We start from the raw sequence: 21,940 nt of genomic DNA on the forward strand, positions 1-21,940 counted from the left end.
TTCAATATCATTTAAGGGACAGATTCGACTAATTAATGGAGACTTTACGGCATCATCGATGGCAATAAACTGACTAATTAGCACCACTAATCCAATTTACTGGATTAGTGGTGTTGGAAGAGCACAGCAGTTCAGGCAGCATCCAACGAGCAGCGAAATCGAAGTTTCGGGCAAAAGCCCTTCAACAGGAATAAGGCTTTTGCCCGAAACGTCGATTTTGCTGCTCGTTGATTGCTGTCTGAACTGCTGTGCTCTTCCAGCACCACTAATCCAGTTTTGACCTCCAATTTAGCCGTGACCCAAACAAAAGCAGTGTCATGAACGACTGCACTCCATAAGCGACGAGAATGCGATTCAATCCCACGCCTGCAGAGAATCAATCACTTTAACATCTCAGACACCTCGTCACACATGCTCTGCACATCTGACCATATGTTTAACTGAGTTGAGAAAATTGTGCATAGAAGCGGATTCTTCTCCCTGCTCTTGGTGAAATGATAAATAGCATAGTCCAGTTCACAAAGAATGGCCTCACCTCTGCTCGATGGGGAAAGCGCATTCCCAATCTGGCATTCTGCTCACATGATCTGCACAGAAATAAAGAAATGACTAATTAACAAGATCTGTTGAATTGAATTCTATCAAGACTTGGAGCTGATGAAATGAAAAATCACATGACGGGGGCGATGTAACACTGTCTCTGAAGAATTGTTTTCCCCACTCGAGGACAGTCCACAGTGCTTAGTTGCAGAACTAGCACTCCCTCTCTTCTGGACAGATATTTTTGACCAATCGCACTTTTGCACAGAGCAAACAATTTCAAAATCTTAAATAAGACTAACTGAAAATTGAATTGAACAACGCAAAAAAACGACAGGAGAGACTCTCTACCAGTAAAGTTCATTTTGCTCAACCTTGGCCTGTGTTCTTGTCCTGGGTTGGGTAAAGATCACAGCAACACAGTGAGCAAATCGCAGAGGGAAAATGTGTGTAGTACCACAGGGCATGCTGGGAGCAGCAGCAGATACACAGGGAAGTGAATTTCCCACAACGGGAAAACTTCTCAAACAGTGGACTGAGATGGAAGAACTCAGAATACTATGAAATGTTATAACTGAATCCGCAGGCCCTGTGGAGATCAATAATTGAATCAGTTCAATATTAAAATTAAAGGATTTTATGAATTAAAATCAAAATAGAAAAGTCCAGGGGTTAGTGGATGGAAATATTACAATTATATTAATAATTAATTAACTCATCTTAGCAATGAGTAGCTCATCAATTTCCTCATAGAACGTTGGAACCCCTGGTAAAGGCGATCATATAATTCCAGGTACCAGCCGTGGAATCAGTGATACTGGTTTTCCCATCCGTTTTGATACAATCATGGAATGTGGCAGTAAGCATTAATGCGTGGATCCAGTGCAGCAGTTAATCAGTGGATGGTATCTCTGTGCCAATGTAGTAGGCTGTGTTGAGTGGAGATTTTAAATTTGACTCTCACATGGAGCTGCTTCAATTTGTTATTGTATTGAAGTTTCAGGATGGAAGGCGATGGTCAAAGCCAAGTTGATTGGAAAGTACCAGTTTGTTTGAATTGAGAAACGACCTTTTCAGGAAAATGACTCATTACCAACAACCATACTGCAAATTTTTAAAACGTGACAACATGTGGGGACAGAGAACCGAAAATAATTTTTCAACAAATGGATGGCGTTTCCCATGCGCACTGCGTTAACTTCAGAGAAAACAAAACATGTTGAGCCCGTTTCGTGTTACTCAATTTGCGGTAAACTCGCAAAAGTCATGGTAATAATCAAAAAGGAATCAGATTGATCACAAGGGACCATTCGAATATTGCATTCAGTTCTGGTCAGAACATCTTTCAGCTTAAAATTGCGTGTTGTAGGAAAGAACAGATGGCTAAAACAGACAAAAAAGACAGAGACAACTTTGAGAATTTAATGGATGGAGATCAAAAAGCATGAAATATACGTAACATGATGTAAATCTGGTCAAATATTTAAAGCAGGCATTATGTCTCCTAGCGACAATTCAATTCCTTCTCATGAGGAAATAACTTTTGTTTGCAATCTTCTAGAAGATCAATTCCATTTACAATGTTTTACGTTGAAATTCATGAATATTTTATATTCCGTCTTATCCAGCTGGACGTGTTCATGAAACGTCTTTTTTGATAAGTCAACAAAATTCGAAAGTTTTACACACACTTTGACTTTTTTACAGTGGTAAATTCCCTACTTGTGTTCGAGTTCATGTGTCTTATGAAACACTCTGGACTCAGCTTCTATCATTCTTTCTGGACATTCGTTCTGGATTTAAATAGCTCTTGAGCAGAAGAAACTCCAAGTTTTTCTGGATCATTGACCAATGGTTTTGAATCTGAGACTCTATTTATGGATTTACTCGAAGAGGGAATACCACTGATTTAGTCACTTCAAACCTTATGTTACGTGAAAGACCTCTTTCGTTCACTTCCCAAACTTGCATGTTTCCGGTACAGCATTTTCAAAATGATGTGCATAAAATCCCTCATTCCGTCTATCATCCACATAAAACCGGTTTGTATCATTTCTAATGTTTTTATGCCTCAGTAAACCTCAACCCTGAGTTTCCTCATGCCTTTCTATACAGGAAATTGTGGCTGTGCCCTTTCTAATGTCTTTCCTTTTTGTTTGTGGGAGAGTGAGCACAAGGATTACAAATAATGTATGCACTGAGTTTGACCTTAAGATTTTACAGTTACACTATGCTTTATAACACAATTTCCCTATTCATAAATTCAAACAACGTTCATTATTATCTAACCAGATCATAAACAACCTCCCCATGAAAACTTCCTTTGTAATTCCAAGAATTTTGGGAAAAGGGTTTTAAGGCCAGCATCCTTCAATCCCCGTGACCTGAGTGAGTCTCAGCTTTTTTATAAAGGTAACTGAGATTCAACACATCATAGTGGGGCTGCAGTTGTTTTCTGTGCAGACTGGTTGTGGACATGAAATACCTGTCACCAAAGACCACCGTGGATCTAAAATCAAAACTTTCCAAAAAACAATTATCATATCTATTGTTTATCATCTTTCTGTGTTCTTGTCTGGTTTGTTCGTGTGCCCCTGTATTAAATCCTACCCAACGTTTAATTTGTGAATGGAGACATTGAATGATTTTACTCATACGCTCCCGGAGGACAGTCCTCCCATTATTGGGATGAATCCAGTGAACATTCTCAACGCATCGTCAAAGCCAAGGATTCCCTTCTCGGAATTGGGGATCGGTTCTGCACTGAACTCAATGTGTGTGCTCATGAAAAGCAAAACAATTGCAGCAACATTTTCATACTAAGAATTTGCAATCTGCTTGCATTAACGTTTGTCCCAACAGTTACATTCCTTCTTGTCATTTGTTTGTGGATGATAACATTTCCTGAATCCTTCTGTTTTTATTTCATATTGGCGGATGTTGCAGCAGTTTATAATATTAGTCATTTCTAGAAGCCACCAGAGAGCACGGTAGCTGATAATGTGAAATGAGACCGCAGTAATGATTGGCCTCAGAATGAAGGTGTCGCTGGTTTGCAGTGATGACAGTGTGGCTGAGTTTCGTATATATTTTGGAGGAGGACAGGTTGGGTCTAAGATGAGCGCTTTAAACCGAAGCAAGGTGAATGGTATCAGATAGCGAAGTTAAGGTGAGTTGAATTGAAGTGGAAAATTGCATCAGAAGATGGGGCAGTACAGCTTCATCATGTCACTCAGACTGAAAAAGGCACGCAGAAGAAGCAAAACACCTTCAGTGCAGCACAATGACAGGTCAAGTGGGAAGGAAACAAAGCAAGATACTAAGATAGAATGTAACAAGTTATGTGAAAGGTTTCGCAATATATTCTTTGTTAAATGCCGACTGCCCTCTCATTGGAAAATGGAATTTCCTGCAGTGTAACGGTGGTATTAGAATTGCTCCAACGCAAGGCCAAGAGACAAGGACACATTACCTTTTGTAACAGTGCGGCCTTGTGAAAGCACGCTCGGCCCATCTACCAGAATTCAAGACTTCAAAGATCTCCTCTGTGCTGTCCAACGTATTTGCTGCTCCAGTAGTCAGATCTCAATAGCTTTACCATGTGTCTTCCTCAGTTCCCTGCTTCCCGTAAACACTTCAAATGTGAACAAATCACCAGTATTTCCACTTCCAATCATTGTTCGTAACTCCCGTGCTGACAAAATGTACAATTAACCAATTTGCCTTCTCTGGCTCTCACTCTGGTATAATCTGAATAGTGAACTGCACACTGCCTGATCCCCAGGACACCCTGCAGGATTTTCATCCTCCCTGTGACATGTATGTGCTGGATAATATTCTGTTGTGTAGATTTGCCAATATTACCGTTATCTAACTCCCTGCATTCTGTTGGTCGAATTTAATCTCACTCAAAATCACAAATGTGTCACAAAGCACATTAGCTGTACTGGCTCTACACAGAGACAAATGCGCTTCTCTGTTGGTATAGTTCTCTTGCCTTCTCCCTGAAACTCTGCACACTTTTACTTTTAACATAAACATCGAATTAGTTTTTAAATAACTTGATTGAAAGTGTGTCTTTGTCAATGTCAGGTTTACAGACCCTAACCACTCCATATGTACATTTTGATTCTTTTACTAATAACTTTTAAACTCTACCGAGTCGTTCTCGATCCCTTCAGGCGTGTGGAGCATTCTCCCTTCCTTATTTCGTCTGTCTAATCCGCACATGTCTTGGAAAGGTTTTTCTGCTCTCCAAAGAGAACTGTTCCAACTTTCCAAATGACTTTATTTTTGCCATTCCTCATACACCACACCATTACCATCAACCTGTCCAGCTCTGTTTCCAATCACTTCACGTTCCCATTTCCTAAAGGTCAACATTCAGAACTGTGCGAACATCCACATGGTGGATTTATTCAGAGTGGGATTGTGTGTGTGAACATCCTGTAACATTTGTTTCGCTTTCACCACATATGGTACTGTGTCATGCCCACTACAATGACACTTCTGACCCCAAAACACAAAGTTATCTTAAGGGGGAAACGTCATAATTTGCACTTTTTTTATCTAACAGTTGATAGGGCGACTGGGCAAAAGTAAAATCAAAAAACCAAGGCTCGAAGGCGACTTGAAGTACGAATTCTCACATGCCATTATGAACACAAGCAATGAAGCGAAGATCATACCCCAAACACTCTTGCATTTCCAACACTAAACCATCTGAGAGTCACTCAGATCCAACTACATCCCACTTTGCTCTCCGATTTTGAAGCAGCAAAGAGTTTCAAGAATATCACCGACTCAATCCCTCTCCTTGTTCGCGGGACTTTGCTGTTTATCACTTCCGCTTGGACTGAGCTGTGTCAATCGGCAGATTATTCATCTATTTCCATCCACCTGCAGGTAGTGTGAGGGGAGGCAAGCGGGAATACGCTCTAAAGCTCTCTCTCATCGGCACAACCAGGTCCCTCAAGTGCTGGGTATCAGCAAGTTTGATTGGGAACTTCCTCCCAATATCATTTATCTGAGAGAGCGACAAAGATGTTGTGATAGTGGGACATATAGAAATGTACTCCGGATACTCTTCCTTCAGGTAAATTCATGTGAGGGCATTTATGTGCAGACTGTTTGGCGTTCAGAATCCATCTTCACACAGCAATCCTGCAGAGTAGTTTTTCTAATATCGACATCTGTTTCTTTGCTGCAATCTGGCAGCATTTAGCATCTGAGCCCCAGCTGTCCGAGATGAAGAGAATCCGAGTAAAACCCTCACTCACTGAGAGCCATTCCCACAGCCCTGAACCGCGGGCTGCAGATAATCTGACGCGGAAGGAGGGTTTTAGATGAGACATTGTTTCACCCTCAGCCACTCTGTCCCAGAAACAGGAGGAGGGACAGCATCAATGAGTGGCGTCACTCACGCGACGGCAGAAGCCATTCATCCAATCGAGTCCACTGCGACTCCGTGTCGCTTGTAAATCTCTGTGCTTATTCATAATTGGTGATGTATGTCCTAATAATGCGAAACTGTGTATGTGTCGTAATGCTGTCTCCAACAAGATGATCCAATTGCCATTCATGGCTTTTCATTTCACAGGGAGGACATTGCTGTGTTAAACAGCTTGGGGAATAAATGCAGAGCGTCATGTGCACAGAGCACTCTGCAACTGATATGTCTTACCTACACCAGTTTATTCCCAGATCTGGCAAGTAATTTTGCTAATCAAATCAGAGAAGACCGATAGAGAACAGGAAAAGAGTTTCCAGACATTCACAAGTGTGTTTCCTCACCTGTGTAAATTTGGCAGGTGTATCAGCATGAGATATTCATTTCAGATACATTGAGAGAAAGGAAGTGGAAATTGAAACAACATGCAGTACGTTGAATGGAGCTATGTTATTGAGGAACACTGGCCGGGCAGTACACGCACTGAAACCTGGAATTGTCAACGAGCAGAGGATGTTTTCCGTCCATTAATTTCTGGGTTATGAGCCCAGTATGCTCCCGCTGGGTGACTCTGTTATCACTTCCTACAGCAGTTTCCCGCGATCTTCAGTTTTTAATCTGGCATGTGGCATGTGCCTCAGAGGATGATTTCAAGAAGGACTTCACTATTATCGTGTGATACACTGTGGCGCAGATGTGTCCCGGCTGTGTCAACATAACCTGTGAGCAACTTCCCACATTCTGTTGGTTTAACTGTGATTTCACTCAGAATCACGAAATAGTGCAAAGTGAGGCCATACAGCCCACCTTCGCTGTGCTGACACCAAACAATAAGGAAATGTCTGTGTCGTTCGTTTGATTTATTTTATTTGATTGATTGTCACATGCACCTGAGTGCAGTGAAAACCTTTGCAATTGGTAAAGGCAGATCATTATAATCAAGGACATGTAGAACACAGCATTTAAAAAACAAGGCATTCAGGTTACTCCGCACAGGACGTGCGTTCAGCAAGATCCACATTAACAGGATCAGCATCATTTGGAGTTAGAGAATCCATTCCCCAGTCTACTAACCGCCTACAAGAAGCAGCTGGTGTGTGTCTTGAAGATTCAGTATCTTGATCTGAACTCGATCTCATCAAAATATTACTTTCTGAGTCAAAAATGGGACCGGATGCAAAGCTTCAGGGCTCAAGTGTCACTTCTCACACGTACATCACCCACTCGATATATCACACCCAAGACCAACGAGCCATAACCGCACCTTAAGCGTGATCTATAAATCAGGTGAGTCTCTTTGTTTAAAAAATGCTTTTTTCTTTTGTTTCGGAATGAAGGCAGCACTGAGCTTTTAACAATAGCTCCTTGCCATTCTGCCTCCCTTTTCCCAGGAGGCTGCGCCAGCCCTTCCCCCGCTAGCAGCTGGACAAACTCATCTTCTATTGGCAATCAGAGTTGTGGGAGAGCAAGGTGAATGCGCTCTTCAACTCCCTACCAAACACCGGCTTCTGCATGGGGTAGGGGGCTCGTGGGAGTGGGAGTTATGGAAATTCTGGAAAGCTGTACAAAAGGGAGATCTTGCATGCACAGGAACTCATATTCTTTTCAGAACCTTGTCCAAATAATTCCATCTGAGACAGATAGAAAAGTGCAGAAATGCTGGGAAAGAGAGAATCTCTCCCAGTAATCGGGAACAGTGTCTGTGTACTTCTCGAATTCACAACGAGGGCTCTGCTGTCTGAGTCAACATGGGATGTTACTGCAGCGAGTCCTGTCACTCAGGCACATTGCACCTGATGTGCATAAACTTTACCACGTTACCGCCAGCTCAGAGAAGAGTTTTTTTCACAGCTCATATCATTCCAGAGTGACAGGGAACAGAAGAAAGCAATTCAGACCAGTATCTTACCACCTGCTGGGGAGAAAGGGATTTGGGAGAGCAGACAGTCTCGACCAGTGCACATTTCCATCATTTACAATCTTGGTCTGTGTGACAACAAAAGTACAAACCAGGAACTGTTTATTTTGCTTCTTAAAACAGGCGTGAAAACTTTGCAGAGCATAGATACCTGCTGTTAGTGAAATGATGAATAGCAGAGTACAGTGCACAGAGTATGGGCTGTCCTCTGTTTTATGGGACCAGCACTCTCCAACTGTGACCCTTTGCTCACATGATTTGAACACAAACAAATAAATGACTCAGTGACAAAACTTGTTGAATCGGATTCAATGAGAAATTGAAGGCGATGGAATGAAATCCCCTTGAATGCGGGGATGTTACATTATCTTAGAGGGAATTGTTTTCCAAATTCGAGGAGAGTGCGCAGTGCTGCTTCCAATGGTCAATACCAGGATAAATAGATTGAATCTGCGTCGGGTGTTATTGTAGGGAGCCCTGTTGATTAGACATACTGCATGTTTTGTAGAATGGTGCAAAAGCACGGAACTTTTGCGTCGAGGGGACAACTTCAAAATCGTTAATGAGACAAAATACACAAATGAGCGAAACAACACAGCAACCACAGAAACTGGTATTACATAACGGATTAAACTCCTCTGCTAATGTAACTCCTCTGCACCCGATGTGGCCTCCTCTATATTGGGGAGACAGGCCACCTTCATGTGGAACGTTTCAGAGGACACCTCTGGGACACCCGGACAACCAACCTAACCACACCGTGGCTCAAAACTTCAACTCCCCCTCCCACTCCACCAAGAACATACAGGTCCTTTGACTCCTCCATCCCCAGACCATAGCAACACGACGTTTGGAGGAAGAGCGCCTCATCTTCAGCCTAGGAACCCTGCAACCACAAGGGATGAACTCAGATTTCTCCAGTTTCCTTCATTTACCCTCCCCCACTTTGTCTCAGTCAAATCCCTCGAACTCAGGACCGCCTTCCAAACCTGCAATCTTCTTCTTGACATCTCCGCCCCCACCCGACTCTGGCCTATCACCATCACCTTGACCTCCTTCGACCTATTGCATTTCCAACGCCCGTACCCCAAGTCCCTCCCCCCTACCTTTTGTCTTAGCCTACTGGACACACTTTCCTCATTTTACAGAAAATTATTAACTTACAACTACTTACACTCCTTTCTCTAAACCTGTCTTTAACCTTCTGCTCTACAATACTGGTCTGAAAAGCCTTCCCCAACCCGGACCCCATTAATATTTACAAAAATATTCAAATTTAAGAACCAGCCAGTTGTCGAATCTTCTCGTTGTATCTTCCTCTGTAGATTTTCTCTCCAGGTCAGTGTCGATGCTTTTTTCTATGTAATCTCTTTCTCCAGATAGTTACCTCTCGTAGATCTTACTAGCATCCGACTTCTGTTGGACTTTTAGCTGCTCTCTTTGCTGTTTTTTGCCACTCTGGGTAACTGTTCAACATGTCTGATATTTGTTCCACAAACAGTCGGATCGTTTCACTGATTTTAATATTGTTAAACCTTGATTGGGGCATAATTTAAACTGATTAGGCGAATTCGAATTTGTTTTTTTATCCATGTAACAAAGCTGTTAGTTTTTTCGACCAAATGTTGTGTTGTTACCTTGTTCTGGACTCCTTGTGCTAGCCATAAATTTCAGCACCCTTTAAAGTACATATCCCACGACTTCATAGCACTGGGTTTTGCCAAGACAGTCTATTACGCTCAACATCGCTCTCTGTCACTCTCATGAGACTGAGATTTGAACAATCTCTGGTCTAATTTATTCAAACGACCCTGATCTCATAACCTCAGATTTAACACGCCCCCTTATATATGTCTTATCATATTAATTGATTCCTCACTGTGTTACTTCAGCACACGTTGAGAAGAAATTAAAAATGAATACAACTTTCACCTATGTGACTGCAAATGGACCCAATGTTGCTGCAGCCAATCGATTCAGCTGTCAGCGAAATAGCCCACATCTTTCCTGAAACGCAATGAGATTGCATAGCATAGTGGTAAATGTTCATGCGTTGAATTAGACCCAACATCATTTGTGAGGACGAAATTTACTGGGATATAAAGATATGATGAGATACATGGGGGTTGGGGATTGGAATATGGTCAGGAAGGATATGGTGAGAGTTCCCTTGATACAAAATCGTTCGAGACAACGGAAATTAGATTTACTGGGAGATAAAGCCAAGAGATAAGAAATTAAGGAGTTTAATGGGATGGTGGGATAGATGAAGAATAAGCGGAAAAAATCAGGGATGACTGAGTCGTGTCCTAATGGAGGTTTTTCAGCTGATGTGAGGTTGACGTAAGGGTAAATAGGAGGGAAATTCCCTCATTGAGTTGAGTGATGGGCGGCACGGTGGCACTGTGGTTAGCACTGCTGCCTCACAGTGCCAGAGACCCGGGTTCAATTCCCGCCTCAGGCGACTGACTGTGTGGAGTTTGCACGTTCTCCCCGAATCTGCGTGGGTTTCCTCCGGGTGCTCCGGTTTCCTCCCACAATTCAAAAGATGTGCAGGTCAGGTGAATTGGCCATGCTAAATTGCCCGTAGTGTTAGGTAAGGGGTGGATGTAGATGTAGATGTAGATGTAGGGGTATGGGTGGGTTACGCTTCGGCGGGGCGGTGTGGACTTGTTGGGCCGAAGGGCCTGTTTCCACACTGTAAGTAATCTAATCTAATCTAAAGGTTAGACCTTCAAAACCAGAGAGGAACGACAAAGAAGTTTACAGCTGGTACTTTCTATTCTGAGAGTTATTGAAATCGGAGATGATTTTACAGAAAGAAAAAAAAATTAGAAGCTGTTTCCAGAATATTTGAAAAGCCACATGCGGACACACAAGGAGCGAATTTAACAGGGACAGGGATTCTGCGCTGCTTGGATGGGGATGCAAAAGTGACACACTCACGAATTGTTTAGCTTTCATTGGAAAGAAATTGCATAACAACTGCAACTGAAGAAGTTAAGTATAAGAAGAGCTGGTGGTGTTGAAAGGTGTCGCGGCTGGTTCTATGTGAACTACTACAAATTGTAAATATACTGATCTGTTTGTTATAGCTTTACAGTAAACGGAAGCCAGTTAGCTCACTCCGCTGGCTAACTGGTTTATGGTATAGAGTGAGACTGACAATGTGGGATTAATTGTCGCACTGTCTCAGGTTGCCATAAGGATCATCATCTCTCCTACCCACCTGATCTGTAATACAATGGTGATTCTAATGAGTAGGAATGGCCCTGTAGATGTCAAGCATCATCATCATTGCCATCTGTTGCCTTGAACATTTGGTCACAATGACCAGGAACGGAACTGAGTCCATTTAATACTCACTGATCTCCGCACGAAAAACCCCGCAAAAAGACTCGTCCTTATTCCTATCTGAACGCTCTGTTCTGCACAACAGCAAAACAATTTGTTCTGACTTTCCCAGATTCACGAACAACATTCAATCTACCCAAAGAGATAAATCTAATTCCTTTCGAACAGTTTAATGGGCTGTGGGAGTTTGCAAGAAACGAGTTTAACAGCCTTTCCAAGAATGGTATATAGTGGAGGGTCAAAGATTTGAAAAATGTCATCATGCTAAAACATTACCTCTGTTTCTCGATCCACAGATGGATAATCGCCTGTGGAATATGGACAGCTTTCCTGCTGATAATTGACACATTTCCCAAATACAGTATAATCCCACAAATCAGAAACTGGAGGTTTACAATAAATGCTGCTTTATTAGAGGTTATTTTTCAAATTCACTTCAGTCTGTTGCACCAATGATCCCTGATCAACATCAGGAAAAGCAGCTTCAGATAATAATTGAAATTACAGCTGCAGCATTTTACACGATGTTAAGTGATGATGAATTGTTCCACGGGAGCAGCAGAGCGCCAACCTGTAACGTGCGCTATTCGTACCTCTGGGACCTTCGACCAACCTGTTCTAGTTTTGTTGCAATCCTGAAATTAAAGTTAAGGCAGAGGAGGAGCAACTGACCTGTGACTATTGGAACACCAGGCTCAGGAAGGGACAGGGAAAAATGTTTTGCAAATTTGATTTGATTGAAAGCTGCATTTCCGTGGGTCACTTCCCTGTTTACAGACAATGTTACATTATCACTGTCACAGGGCTTTGCATTCGGTTGGCTTCAGTTCGGCAGAGAATTTGATTCAAATACACTTCACTAACTTCCTTCTGAAGTTTATACAGACAACATGAAACATACTGCACTTATCATCAATCTTGACCATTCTTACATCTGAGGACGTTGCACAGTTTTCATGAATACTAAACATATAAGGATGTTAAACATAAGTAAATTGTATTTCAGTTTAAATTGTAATATGATAAGAATGCATAATAAGATACAAAATCACTTAAATTCATGTTTATTAATGTGGCCAGAACTCTAGCCCAGCAATCGGGAAATATGTCCCTGAATCCCCAATATCAAATGGGCAGCACAAAAATGCACTTACTGGAATTTTACTGAGGGAAGAGAGTCCACAGCCCATTTCTGTCTTTCCCACCAGCTCAGCACCTTTCTCTCTCTCTTAAATAAATGATATTTGGAGGAAGTTCACAATCAAAGTTGCTAAGTTCCAGCGGTGCTCTTGCACCTGTCTGTGCCCGTGAGAGGAAGCTTCAGAACATATCCGCACTTACATCCTCTCATAATGCCTGCAAGTGGAGGGAAATGGCTGAATACTCTGCCAATAGAGACAGCTCAGTCCCCGAGGATGGGATAAACAGCACTGTCCCGCGTGGGGACATTCTGCAGATCAGACACAGTCCACTTTATCATTCAGATCATACCAGAGTGAGAACGCTCGAGAAGGCCAATCGGTCACTCGTACCTGTGCCAACTCGGGAGTTGCAAAAGATTGGTGAAAGTGGAAAGTGGATTTGTTCACGTTTCAAGTGTTTCCGTGAAGCAGGAAGCAGAAATGGGATAATATGAAACGAGTTTAACAGTGAAGCGGTTGAGATCTGACTAAAGGAGCAGCAAATAAGTTGTACAGCGCAGAGGAGAGCTTTGAAGTATTGAATTCTGGCTAATGGGACGATCATTGTTTTACGAGGCTACGCTGCTACAGAAGAAACTATGTCAGTGTCTCTTAACATTGTGATGTCACAGGCAGATATCGCCGTTACACTGCAGGAAATTCCTTTTTTCAAACGTGAGAGCAGTCCATATGTAAAGGTGTAGCTTATATATCGAATCCTTTTACATATATAATTCCACTGCACCTCAGTGTGTTGTATTGTCTCCTTTCCACTTTACCTGTCATTGTGCCTGCACTGAAGTTGATTTTCTCTTTCTGCGTGTCTTTTACAGTCTGGGTGATGTGGGACAGTTGTACTGACCCATCTTCTGACAGAATGTTCCACTTCACTTCAGCCCGCCCTAACTTCGCTATCTGATACCATTCCCATTGTTTAGATGTTAAGCGCTCGTCTCAGATCCAGCCTGCCCTCACCCAAAATAAATGGAAAACTCAGTCACACTGTGATCACTGCAATCGAGGGATATATTCACTCAAAGGTCATTGATAATTCCAAGGATAAAGTTCGGACTGCAGATGCTGGAGATCAGAGTTGGTAGTGTGATGCTGGAAAAGCACAGCAGATCAGGTAGCATCCGAGGAGCAGAAGAATTCAGGTTTCAGGCTTAAGCCCTTCATCTGGAATAAAGCTTGTGAGTCGGGCTGAGAGATAAATGGAAATAGTGTGGGGTTAAGGGGAAATAGCTGGAAAGCAATAGATGGATGAATAGGAGGGAGAAGAAAATAGGTCAGAAATAGCAGTGATGGAATGGGTCGAGAGGGCGTTGGCGAGTTGAAGGCTTGTGCTTGGGGGAGGGGAAATGAGGTAACTGTTCAAATTCACATTTATCCCGTGTGGTGTTCGGGTCCCATGCCGGAATGTGTGGCGTCCCTCCTCCAGGCGTTGGATGCTAATGGTTTGGCAGTGGAGGAGGTCCAGGACCTGTATGTCTTTGATGGGGTAGGAGGGGGAGTTGAAGTGTTCAACCACGGGACGGTGAAGTTGGTGGGTGCGGGTGTCCCAGAGATGTTCTCTGAAATGATCTACATGAAGGTTTCCTGTCTCCCTGATGTAGAGGAGACCACCCTGGGTGCAACGGATTCAGTAGATGACATTGGTAGCTGTACAGGTGAATTTCTACTGGATGTGGAATGATCCCTTTGGGCCTTGGCTGAGGTGAGGGGAGTGGTGTGGGTGCTAGTTTCACCCGTCCTTTGGTGGCAGTGAAAGGTGCCAGGAGAGGGTTGTGGGCTGGTGGGGGGATGTGTGGACCTGAAGAGGAGGTCATGGAGGGAATGGTCTTTACGGAATGTTGGCAGGGCTGGGCAGCGAAATATATCTCTGATGGTGGTGTCTGTTTGGAGGTGGCATCAGTGGCAGAATATGATGCGTTTATGTGGAGTTTGATGGGGTATAAGGTGAGCACCAGGTGGTTCTGTCCTTGTTGCGTTGAGAGGCGTGGCTTCAAGGGTGGTGGTGTGTGAAATGGATGTGATGAACTTGAGGGCGCTGTCAACCACGTGGGAAAGCAAAGTGTGATCGTGGAAGAAGGAGACCAACTGGCTCTTTCTGAGGTGTAATTGGTCATCCTGGGAACATATGTGCTGGAGGTGGAGGAATTGGGACTAAAGAATGGCGTTCTTACACGAGATAGGGTTGGAGGAGATGTAGTCTAGATACATGTGGGAGTCGGTGGGCTTGTAGTCTATGTCTGTAAATAGTCAGTCGCCAGAGTCGGTGATGGAGAGGTCCAGGAAGGTGAGGGAAGTTGCCAAGATGATCCGGATAAATTTGAGGTCGGAGTGGAAGGTGTTGGCAAAGTTGTTGAGCAATTCAACCACCTCGTTGGAGCACCACGTGGCCCCAAACATTCATCAACGTAGCGGAGGAACAGGTGGAGGATGGTGCCTGTGTAATTGCGAAAGATGGACAGTTCCGTGTATCTGACAAACAGACAGGCATAGCTAGGTCCTATGCGGGTGCCCATCGCTACCAGTTTTGATGGAGGAAGTAGGGGAATTGGAAAGAGAAGTTGTTGATTGTGAGGACCAGTTCAGCCAGGTGGATGAGGATGTCGGTGGAAAGGTACTGGTTGGGATGGTGTGAGATTAAGATATGGAAGGCTTGTAGACTTCTGTCATGGCAGATGGATTTGTACAGGAACTGGATATCAATGGTGAAGATGATGCGTTGAGGGCCGGGAAAACGAAATTCTTGGAGGAGGTGAAGTGCATAGGGGTGTCACAAATGTAAGTGGGCATTTCCTGAACTGAGGAGAGAGGATTGTGTCGAGGTAGGAAGAGATGATTCGGATGGGACATGCTCAGGATGAGACAATAGGTCGACTGGGGCAGTCAGGTTTGTGAATCTTAGGAAGGAGGTAGAATCGGGGAGTGCGTGGTTCACGGACAATGAGGTTGAACGTTGTGGATGGGAGATGCCCAGAGGTGATGAGATTGTGGATGGTCTGGGAGATGATGGTTTGGTGAGGGGAGGAGAGTTTGTGATCGTGGTTTGTAGGAGGAGGTGCCTGCGAGTTGGCACCTGGCTTCAGCTTTGTTCCTCTGCCCGACTCACAAGCCTAATTCCTGATGAATGGCTTATACCTAAATCGTTCATTCTCCTGCTCCTCGGATGTTGCCTGACCTGCTGTGCTTTTCCAGTACAACACTCTCCACTCATTCATTATTACTGTCTCATTTCACACTACCAGGTCCATGCTGTCTGTTTGATTCTACTGAGCACTGTTCTCATGAACTGCGACAAAATCTGCCAATCTAAAACAAAAACAGAAATTGCAGTAAAATCACAGGTGTGCTGGCAGCATCTGTGCAGATGAATCACAGTTAACGTTTCACATCCATTGGGTCCGTCTCTACACAGATGCTGCCAGACGTCCTGAAATGTTGCAGCAACGTCTGTTTTTGTTTGATTTTCAACATCAGCAATTTTTTTTTCATTTTTGTTTTCTTATTTACTGCAAATATTATTTGGCTAAAGATTACGTTAAATGTTTTAAATATGACTGTGATAGAACGGCCAGATTCCACCAGGCGGCTTCTTTTATTTGGTTCACGTGACGAATGCCTTTATACTTGGTCACCGCGCCCTACAGGGGCACTGCATATAAATTGACAAAATTGTGGCATTCTCTCGGATTGGTAATCAGGAGCGAGATCGATTGAAATTATTGAAAACTTAAGATAAACTGATAAAATACGGGATATAAAACGGGAAACTAAAAGGGAAAGAGAGAACAGCGAATGATAATTTCTTGACAAAACTGAAATATAATTGCTCAAGATAAAGAAAGTGCCTTCATCTGCAAACATACCATAATATGAAATGTACTTTTTGGGACAACCAATTCCAACAGATTGCAAAATCTTAGTTTTAAAGTCTTGCTGCAACTGTTTTGGTTTTAATGAATGCACACATGGGACTCAGTGCTGTAATGGTCTCCTAAAATGGAAAAGGAAATCCTTGCCTTCGAGGATACGTGGGGAATGTTCACTGATTCATCCCAGTCATGCCAGGACTGTCCTCAGGAAGCGTCTGAGTAAAATCTTTCACTGTTCCATGGAGTTTCGAATGAGTGGTGAAGGGAATGTCTCCATTCACAAATTAATCTTTCAGTAGAATTCATTACAGGGACCCATGAAATGATGAACAAATTGAACAAGAACATGGACATACGACACACAATAGCTACGACCATTACAATGTGAAAACTGTTGATTTCAGATCCACGGTCGCCTTTGGTGATGGCATTTACTGTCCAGAACCAGTCTGCACTGGAATGACGGGAGACACACTATGAAGTATTTGAACTTCAGTCGCCTTTAGAAATAGCTGAGACTGACTCCGGACACGGGGATTTAGAGATGTTGGCCTTACAAACCTTTCAGACATTCTGAGGGAGAATAAAGTAAGTGATAGAAAATTTTCGTCTCCATGGAGACGATGTTCATGAACTGGATAGATAGTAACTTACCTTATTGGAGTTTATAAATAGAGGCGTCATATTTAAAAAGCAAAGAGTTCATAGTGTAACTGCAAAATATTTTGGTCATACTGAGTGGGAACATTGTGTGCAATCCTTGTCCTCATTATCCACCAAAAACATGTCAAGAAGTTAGAAAGGGCACAGACACTGTTTCCTGGATTGCAAGATATTACAAAGCTAAGTGACGTTGTTTTCTGAGACATAAAATTATCAGAAAGGATATAAACGGGATTAAAGAAAAAATGAAGGAGTTTATTCACGAGATTTGGAAATGCTGGAGCAGAAACACGCAAGTTTGATGTAAACAAATGAGATTTTCACATAACGCGAGGTTTGAATGAATAAATTGGGGACATTCCCTCTTTCCAGTGAATCAATAACTTTCGTTAGAGCTTGAAAACCATTAGTGAATGATTAAGAAAAGTTTGGATGAGAGTTTCTTCCACTCAATAGAGTTATTTAAATCGTGAACGACTTTCCAGAAATAAAACGTAGAAGCTGACTTCAGAGTGTTTTAAAAGATACACTAACAAACGTACAAGGAGAGAATTTATCATTGAGTGAAAGTCAGTGTGATTGCGTAACAATTTCGAATTTGTTCACTTCAGATACAAAGATATTTCATGAACACGTACAACTGAATATGACTGAGTATAACAAGTTCATGGATTGGTAAGGTGTGGCGTATTATTCAAGGTGAAACTCTGTAAATGGAGCTGATGTCGTAAAATAACTGCAGACAGAAGTTATATCCTAATGAGTAGGAATTGAATCGTCACTTGGAGACGCAACACCTACTTTAAAGATTTGACCACATTCACATGATGTTATGTACATTTCGTACATTCTTAACTCCATTCAAGAAATCCACCAAGAAGACTCTGTCCTTTTGTATTGTTAACCCTCTGTACTTCTCTGCAGCACGCCATTTAAGATGAAATATGCTCAGACCAAAATTCAGTTCAATACAATATTCAAACGGTCCGATGTGATTTCTGTTTTTATTATTGCAATAACGTTTGTGAGTTTGCAAAAAACTGTGTAACATGAAACCAGTTCAACATCTATTTTCCCGGAATTTAACGCAGTGCACTTGGGAAACGTTATCCATCTGCTGAAAAATCACCTTCGGCTCTCTCTCCACACATGTCTGTTCACGTTTTAGGTACTTGCAGGATGTTTGTTGATCAAAAAGTCATTATCCAGAAATGGTCGTTTCTCAATCCACAAACACCGGTATTTTCCCATCAACTTGGCTTTGTTCAATATCACCTTCTGTCTGTATCCCTCAAGCCGACGATAAATTGAAGTTGCTCCATTTAAGGCTCAAAATTAAAACTTCGGCACAGCACACCCCACTATACTGGAACAGAGGTACCGTGCATTGGTCACCTTCAGCACAGGAGCAACACATTAATGCTTACCTGCACATTCCTGGTTTTACCTTAACGTTTGGGAAACCCACTTTCTCTGATTCCATGGCTAGTAACGGGGATTATATGATCATCTTCACCAGTGGTTCTGTCCCCGTGTGAGGAAAGTGGTGAGGTCCTCATTGTAAAGATGGGTAGATTGATGAAATGTACAATTTCATCTTTTGCCTTCACTAACCCATAAGCTTTTTATTTTGTTTTGCATCTGTAGAAATCTTAAAATCTTCATCTTGAACAGACTCAATGACAGATCTCCATTGTGTCTCTGGCATCGAATTTCATAGTGTAAACTCCCTCTGAATCCTTCCACCGCAGTCCGCTGTTTGGGAAGTGTTCCTGTTGTGGGATATGCACATCCCCGTCTGTCAACTGTTGCTCCCAGTATGCGCTCTGACACTGCACTCATTTTCCTTCTGACACTTGCTCACTGTGTTGCTGTGATCATACAGTGACTTGGTGTCGCACGGCCCAGGAAAATGATACAGATCATGGTTTTTGCATTGTTGAGTTCAATTGTCATTTTAGCCTTATTTGGATTTTGAAATTATCTGTCCTGTACACAAGTGCGTGTCAAAAACATCTGAGCGGAAGTTAGGTGTTCCGAATAATGACATTGAGCACTATGCACTCTCCTCCAGTCTGGAAAACAATTCCTCACAGGCAATTTTATAGACAATAGACAGCAGGTGCAGGAGTAGGCCATTCTGCCCTTCGAGCCAGCACCACCATTCATTATGATCATGGCTGAACATCCTCAACCTGTATCCTGTTCCTGCCTTATCCCCATAATCCTTGACTCCACGATCCTTCAGAGTTCTATCCAACTCTTTATTGAAAGAAAACCTCCTGCTGTCTCGGGTTCTTCATTCCGTTGACTTCAAATCTTCACAGAATTCAACAGACCTTGTTACATATTCATTTCCTCACATTTGTTCAGATCATTATGTGCATAGTGTGACAGTGGGAGTGCACTTGCCCCACAACCCAGGGGTCAGACCATAGTCTTGGAACCGTACTGTGTTATTTCTCATTTCACCAACACCAGAGAGAAATATCTGCTGCTCTGCATGATTTACGAAATTCAATTATTCATAAGGTCATAGCTTTTTGTGCATCCGTGACGAGGGGGCCGAGAGGTTAAGGCGATGGACTGCTAATCCATTGTGCTCTGCACGCGTGGGTTCGAGTCCCACTCTCGTCGGTGTCATGAATGGCTTTCAATGGTGCTGTTTTCAGATGATCACAGCTGTTGTATGAAAACTGGGTTTCTAATAGTCATTTTATCTGCATTGACGCTATGACAAAAATCTCAAAGAATAGTTTGAGCCTGTTGACTAAACTACATTGCAATGTCGGTTGCATTGGGATAATGAAAAGGAGCGCGATTTTCTTTTTCAAGTCAAGTTGCTGTGAACATTTTTTCGTATGAAAGACATCCAGGAAAATCAAATACCGAGAGCTGCGAAGTGCATGTTTATGCAAAGGGATCTTAATGAATGTTTTGTCAGATGAAATCTGGAGGAGGTTGAGTCGAAGTAATTCATCCTGGTGAGAAGAGCACAGCGAGACAGCACAAAATAATGGAGATATTTCAAAATGGGCAAGGCGTGGGTTTAGGGGCACTGAGAACTGGCTGTAAATGCATAGTGGAGAATTGCCGCTGTGGGTGCCGTGCATGGGCACGGAGAGACTTACACATTGGTCTCGCCCTCGCCCCTTGCTCTCACCATTGATGAATGCTGGACATAAGGCACAGATAAACACAAGATGTGGGAAGCAAGTTCCCTCTCGTTATGCACACACTGGATGCATCACATTGAACTATGAACAACTGGAGAAATCAGCATGTTACCTATAGGGAGTGAAACTAAACTGTGGATCAATAACCGCAGATTCATGCAACATAAACATGAAAAATGATTTAAAATGTAGGGTGTAGGGTTGCTTACTGAGCGGTAACTTTGATATCCAGACGTTTCATTACTTGGCTAGGTAACATCATCATCAGTGGCGACCTCCAATTGAAGCAAAGCTGTTGTCTCCTGCTTTCTATTTATATTTTTCTCCTCGATGGGGTTCCTGGGGTTTGTGGTGATGTCATTTCCTGTTCGTTTTCTGAGGGGTTGGTAGATGGCATCTAGATCTAAGTGTTTGTTTATGGCATTGTGGTTGAAGTGCCAGGCCTCTAGGAATTCTCTGGCATGTCTTTGCTTAGCCTGTTCCAGGATAGATGTGTTGTCCCAGTCGAAATAGTGGTATTTTTAATCCGTATATAGGGCTACGAAGGAGAGAAGGTCGTGTCTTTTTGTGGCTAGCTGGTGTTCCTATATCCTGGTGGCTAACTTTCTTCCTATTTGTCTTACATAGTGTTGGTGGCAGTCATTGCATGGACCTTTGTAGATGACGTTGGTTTTGTCCATGGGTTGAACTGTGTCTTTTAAGTTAGTTTTTGTTTGAGAGTGTTGGTGGGTTTGTGTACTACTAGGATTCCGAGGGGTCTGAATAGTCTGGCTGTCACTTCTGAAACTTCTTCAATGTATGGTAAGGTGGTTAGGGTTTCTGGCTGTGTTTGGTCTGCTTGTCGTGGTTTGTTCTTGAGGAATCTGCGAACTGTATTTTTTGAGTATCTATTCTTCTCGAATACGTTGAATAGGTGGTTCTCCTCTGTTTCCCGAAGTTCGTCTGTGCTGCAGTGTGTGGTGGCTCGTTGGAATAGTGTTCTGATACAGCTTCGTTTGTGTGTGTTGGGATGGTTGCTGGTGTAGTTAAGTATTTGGTCAGTGTTTGTCGGTTTTCTGTATACATAGGTTTGTAGTTCTCCGTTGTCCTTTCTTTCTTCTGTGACGTTCAGGAATGCGAGTTTGTTGTCGGTTTCTTCCTCCTTGGTGAAATTTATGCCTGTGAAGGTGTTGTTGATGATGTCAAATGTCTCTTCTATCTTATTTTGTTTTGTGATGACAAAGGTGTCATCTACGTAGCGGACCCAGATTTTGGTTTGATTGTTGGTAGGGCTGTTTGTTCTAGTCTTTGCATTAACGCTTCTGCTATGAATCCTGATAGCGGAGATCCCATGGGTGTGCCATTGGTTTGTTTGTAGATTATGTTGTTGAAAGTGAAGTGGGTGGTGAGGCACAGGTCCACTAGCTTCGTTATGTTTTCGTTGGTAATGTGATTGATGGTGGTTGGTGCGTCTGTGATGGTCTCTTCGAAAAGTGTGGTAAGTGTTTCCTTTACCAGGTCGATGTTGATGAAGGTGAACAGTGCTGTTATGTCGAATGAGATCATTGCTTCTTCTTCCTCTTTTTTGGTGTTTTTGATGATTTTTAGGAATTCCTGGGTGGAGTGGATGGAGTGCTGTGACTCTTCTATGAGGTATTTCAGTCTTGCGTGTAGTTCTTTGGTCAGTCTGTAAGTTGGTGTTCCGGGTAATGAGACTATGGGTCTGAGGTGGGGGTGGGGGGAGGGGGGTGGGGCTCCTGGTTTATGGATTTTTGGTAGTCCGATTCGACTTGGGAAAC

General features: G+C 42.8%; 1 non-coding gene across 1 annotated transcript; it reads left to right on the forward strand.

Annotated features, from left to right (window-relative positions):
• The first annotated feature begins 19,541 nt into the window (after nucleotides 1-19,541).
• trnas-gcu (transfer RNA serine (anticodon GCU)) lies at nucleotides 19,542-19,623 on the forward strand. Its single transcript has one exon. It is a non-coding gene; the product is annotated as a tRNA-Ser (tRNA).
• The last annotated feature ends 2,317 nt before the right edge of the window (nucleotides 19,624-21,940 follow it).

This window comes from Chiloscyllium punctatum, unplaced genomic scaffold (genome assembly GCF_047496795.1).
Source record: "Chiloscyllium punctatum isolate Juve2018m unplaced genomic scaffold, sChiPun1.3 scaffold_136, whole genome shotgun sequence".
Lineage (NCBI taxonomy): Eukaryota > Metazoa > Chordata > Chondrichthyes > Orectolobiformes > Hemiscylliidae > Chiloscyllium > Chiloscyllium punctatum.